The following is a 5976-nucleotide window of genomic DNA, read 5'->3' on the forward strand; positions in this document are numbered from 1 at the left end:
GAAAGTAGGTTTTGAAATATCAACTACCACGGGGAAAATCATGCATAAACCTTTACAAATCCCTTAGAAATTGCCATTTGGAGACCAACATGCTCTCTCAATTAGAATGCCCTACTAAGTGGGAAGAGAATTTAGCTTTTTTGAAGAAGTACCAGATTACATAATTGTCTAACATTTGAAGGCCATACTGAAAAATATTTATCTTTAAAATCTAGAACTACCTTGAGCTTGGAGAAATTATACTCTGAGAAAACCTGGGCAAAACAGAGACCATCTGGGAAAGCAAAAGCTTAAGTTTTTTTTTTTTTTTTTTTTTGCTAACCCAGAGAAAGTACCAAGGAACTGAAAAGACAGATTTACTGATTTATTAGTTCATGTACTCACACTAACAACTGTATATAGGTGTTACGTTTAAGGACACAATATTGAGATGATGAGTTAAATTAGTGTAATCCTAACTAATGAGAGTTTGCTGTACTTCCAGAACATAGCATCACGAAAACTTATAAACTTAGGGTGAGAAACCTCTTAACAGATACTTTATTTTCAATTTGATACTTTAAAATGTATTAAGAATTCAAGTTAAGTGACAGAAAACCATAAGGACAACTACATGGAGGTAAACAGAAATGAGTTTTAATCATTCACAATCATTCACAAAAGAAGGAAGTTAAACTCATTTTTCTATAGGAATGATCTATTTATTCACTTTAAAGAGTCATGGCTTTCTGGCTTATTTAGTTGATGTTATTAGTTACTTAAATATTTCATAGTTATCACCAACCTTCTCCTTATAAACCTGGCCTATGATTCTGAATACTCTACTGTAAGGTCCATTTACATGAATTGCTGGGTCTGGGGACTTGACTGTCTTCTATGTTCCTTGAAAACATGTCAATGCCTCATTGCCCCACACATATCTGACTGCCACTATGTCCATCAATAATATCATAGAGACCATAAGTAGTCTCACTGTACCATCATCTCATGGAAATCTTTATAGAGCATCACTTTCAGTGCATTGCAAAATGTCAGCAGTTTTGTGGTTCTAAAGCAACAGAAAATCTTCCAAATAAACATCATGCATCTCCAAAGAAACAGTGATAGTGTGGCCAGAGTGATTATAATTAAAAACACATTCTCTATGCTTAAGGAAGTCAGCTGCAGGGGCATTGAAAGAGCCACATGAATTTATGCTTTTATTTTCTCAGCACTCTTTCAATCATAAACCTAGAAGAGTTTTGATACAAATTTCCTTTTTGCTATAAGTGCATTTTCAAATGGGAGAGAACATTCTGCTACGTATTTACAGTGAAATACCTCATGTGTGCTTCAATCCATTTCTATTGACGAAGTCTCAATATTCTGATGTCTAAGCTTTCATGTTTTATTCCTAATTCCACACTAGAGATCAGCTACACTTCCTTCTCAACCCCTTCTATTTACTTTCTCAAAAATCTGTGTGAACCTGAAGCACCGAGTCCCTTGTATCTACAGCACCGCTGGGCCATGGCCTCTCCAACATTAGATAAACTGTGGCAACATCACCTGTGTTATTTTGAGAATTTGTCCATATGTCATTTTTAAAGCAAAGCAAAGCTATGAACAGATGATGGGAATCTTGGGGAAAATAAAAGAAAAGTTTATCTTTTGAAATCCCCTACTTATTGCTAGTTCTTTTTGCCATAAGTCTCCTACTAGCCGCATTCTGTTGCCCTGCCACACCAGAGGGGCACGGTTCTTTAATCCTACCTTCCATCCCTGCTTTGTGGAGGTAGGAATGGGTGAGAAGAGCGATTCTTGAGACAAGAGAGAGAAGAAGGGAATAGTAAGAATCTGGCAGTATTCTAAAAAATATGATTAAAAAAATAAAAATTATGATTTAGTACTATAATTTTCTACTTTGAAAAAATATTTTTTTCATAACAAAGGCTTCAGAGAGCAAACTTCAACTACAACTTATTTGCTGATATGTCAGTTTCTCACTGTTGCTGTAATAAATTACCACAGACTCAGTGGGTTAAAACAACCCAAATGTATTACCTTATAGTCCTATAGGACAGAATTCCAACATGGATCTCAATGGGCTAAAATCAAGGTGGGAGCAGGGGTGCATTTCTAGAGGCTCTGGGAGCAAATCTATTTCCTTGACTTTTCCAGCTTCTAAAAGACACCTTGATGTCTTGTTTTGTGGCCCTTCTTCCATTTCACAGCCAGCAGTGATGCATCTCCCTGACCATTCCTCCATCGTCAAGACTCCCTGACTCTCCTCCTGGCCTCTGTTCCCACTTTTAAGGACCCTTGTGATTACTGCCCCCCCGCCATATAATGCAGTGGAACCTATTTAAAGTAGGCTGATGAACAACCCTAATTTCATCTTCAATCCTAATCATCCTCTGCCATGTAAAGTAATGTATACACAGATTGTGGGGATTAGGATGTAGGCATTTTTGGGAACCATCCTGTGGACAACCACTAGTGAGGATAGTCATAACATGGTCATTATTCATCACAGAAGAGGCCCTCCCTTTAAAGGGAGATGCAAAATGCACATCAAAAATGTGGTGGAGCATGAAATATTTAACTCCATCAGAGGGTGACCAGATTTGGAAGGCTGGGCAAGTGGCTTAGTAATAATATTAACTGTTTGGGAGGTGGTTTGTTTGGGTGGAGAAGGCAAAAACATTTATGTGGGAGCTTAGATTTTAGCCTTAAGTCTTCAACACAGGACTTGTGTGCCTTTGTCAAAGCCACTCTGTCTGTGAAGAGTGTTTAAATTTATTAATTTATTATTTTAATAAATTAAATGTTTAATTTAAAAGCCACTCGTCCCTCTATGAAGCCAACATTTGGATTTGATGGTGCCTGAAACAACTCAAGTAATCTCAAAGTGAAAATAAGTACTATAGCTTTGGCTATTTCCCAGCCCAGAAGTTTGTATTTTAAAGAAAATGAAACCTTTAAAATTTGTGTCAGCTACTAGTTAGGTAAAGTATTTCTTTTCTTCAAATATCATGCATTTGAAGCACCCCATCCCACTACCGAGGCTGTGTGTAATATCTGCAGGAAAGCGATTCTGTACTTTTGTTTGGGTTGCTTCCTTCATGCTTTTGATGGTTACTGATCCATTCCTTTTTATTTTCTCCTTCTACTAGACTATAAATTTCTCAGAGAGGCATCACAAATGAATAACAGCGGTCATAAATGCTAATACCTGTAGAAGCCAGGCAGTGAAGACAATGATACAGAGTCTGATCATTAAGGAGTGGTGGGGCTTATGGAAGATTAAAGCGTGTGCCCCAGCAAAAAAGGAGTAGCTACTCCTCAGATTGGAATCACTTGCCTTGCAAAAAATAAAGTCCTCTTATTGCTAGATGGCTGCATTTTTACAATGAAACTTACCAATTTTCAAACATAGGCAACAATTTCATATTTTAACATAAATATGAAAATAACCATACCCATAGGTAAAATCCTGCTGGAGGGCTTCCAGTGTGTGAAATCCGGTGAATTTTCTAGTTCTTATAAAGCTAAATGCTATCCAATGTCACTCAACATAAGAGGTATACATAATAATGTTCTCACATGCTTGTGAGAAAGAACATAGTTGTGTACTGAGTAAAGGGGTGGACTATCCAGTATTAAAATATGACAATATTTTCAAACCTTTCTCCATTTTATTTTTATGATTTCCTATGAATCATAGGGGACTTTAAATAAACTTCCTTCACTATCAAAGCATAAATCAAGTTTTTCAAAAAAAAATTATTTTGATATGAGATGTGTGAGAGGAAAGATTTGGTTTGTGCTTTTCACAGTAAGATCATTATGGTCATTGCTCAGAGACTGAACATCATAAAACATAATCATCGAGGGCCGAATGCCATGTTTTAAAGGTCAAGGTCAGTAAAATAAGTACAAGCACATTTCACAACTTTTGTGACACAGGAAAGCCTGCAAAACACACACACACACACACACACTACTGTATATGAGTATGCATACATACTTATATACAGTGTATATAAGTATGTATGCATGCACATACAGAGATGTATACAGATTCTGTTTTCCTGCTGAAAACACCCTTCGTCAGGGTGCACGACGAAGTCCAAACAAGAATAGCAAATTCTACCACCAGGTGGAGCTTAGCTTCCATTAAAGCAGCAGATATATAAAAAGATTTCAAGAGCTTGTTTGAATTATTTGTATACCTTAAGAAAAGATTGAAGTAAAAAGTACACTTTAAAGGAGACTACGCTTTAAAAGCCTGTTACAAAGGCCAGTTATCGAGGACTTGAAGTATTTTTCATGAGAGTGCACAATTGATCAGGTGCTCAGGGGCCACTCATAAATGATCTGACAACTGACTTCCTTCCTGCTCTTTTCCTTTTCCTTGTAGGAGAATGTTAAATTCCTAACCATTTAAGCACTCTCTGTTAAATAAAAATCACAGGCACCACTATAACAGGACCTAAAGAGTAAAATTACAGAAGAGGATAATTATAAAATTACGTGAAGACTGATATGTGTAAGTTACACATCAGAACATGTATCCTCTGTTAGATGAAATTAAATTTCAGTGCATAAAACATCTAATGCAGTGTCCGAAATAGCTGGTAATAGAAGTTACTTCTACCACAGTTGCAAATGCGACAACCACTTCATGATTAAGCCCTACCAAGTCAATATTCTCCATGTCTATGAAACGCTCACTGTGTGCTCAAAGCATATCTAGGCCTTGGAGCGCAGCCAATTATAAACTCAGATATGGTATTTGTCCTTAAACCATGGAGAAAAATACTATACAAATTAGTGTGCCTGACTCTGCATGTAAACTGTTAGGAATTTGTATCTTCTAAGTACTCTAAGGAATGGAGAGGTCAGGGAAGCTATGCTAGTAGAGTGGAAACAGGACTGAATATTGCAGGAAGGATGGGCATTGAATCAACAGAGGACAGGTGCCATGCTCCTAGGAAGAGCAAGAACACAAGTCAAAGTGCACAGCAGGTGTGTGGTCAGCAAAGCAACAGGCCCGATTGCACGGCAGGTGCATTTTGGCCTGAAGAGTACATTCAGACAGGAAATTTAGAGAGGTGGATTAAGATGATGGGCCCTAGTGAAAGACAAATGGTGGATTTACTTGCTAGAGAAGTAGGTAGAACATTACTGAAGATTGTGGGTCAGTAATGCAGAATGGGGAGAGCATCATTTACATGGCTTAGCGAAGGGAAAGAAAATCTGGGAGGCTCACTCAGTATTAAGCCTGCCTGCCTGCCAAACTTCTTTTACACCTGTTACCAACATTTACTATTCTAGTTTCAAGGAAAATAGAGGTGTGTGAAACATGTCCTCTACTTTTAAGTTGTCTAGTGGTAAAATACTATAAGTTCTGTAATGGCAGGAAAAGAACTATGTAAGTATAGATGCAGAGGCAACGATTAAAATATGTATAAAAAGATAACAGAATAGAGGTCAGGCAGTAACAATGTGTTAAAAGGTGCAAGGCAAAAGAATAGAGTTACCAGGAAATGGTAAGAGGTTTGTTGGTGTGTGTGGCATATAAGGCATGAGTAGCTTATAGTGATGAGGGCAGAAACCAAAACGATGGCAGAAATGGAGAAGTGAGCCTAGATTTAATGGATAATTCAAAGAAAGATACAGAGATGCATAAGGAACAACTGTGGGACAAGGTTAAACAACAGGGTCCAAAACTCCCAAAGAGGGATTAGAGTGGGGCACTATTGACAAGATGTGAATTTGGGGAACAAATGAAACTTGAGAAGGAAAAGAGAACCTCCGTTTTTTATTAAGTTTAACTTAATAGTAACAAATCCAAGGGTAAACATTTTTGGTAAGTAGGATCTTTACGTGGTATTTGTTGGGTGGGGAGGGGTTCAGGAGAGACCAGACAACGGTGCTGAAATGAGTAGCAGTCATCATCTGCATCCCTCTTTTAATACTTACTATATGGAA

The sequence above is a fragment of the Neomonachus schauinslandi genome, chromosome 12 (genome assembly GCF_002201575.2).
Source record: "Neomonachus schauinslandi chromosome 12, ASM220157v2, whole genome shotgun sequence".
Taxonomy (NCBI): domain Eukaryota; kingdom Metazoa; phylum Chordata; class Mammalia; order Carnivora; family Phocidae; genus Neomonachus; species Neomonachus schauinslandi.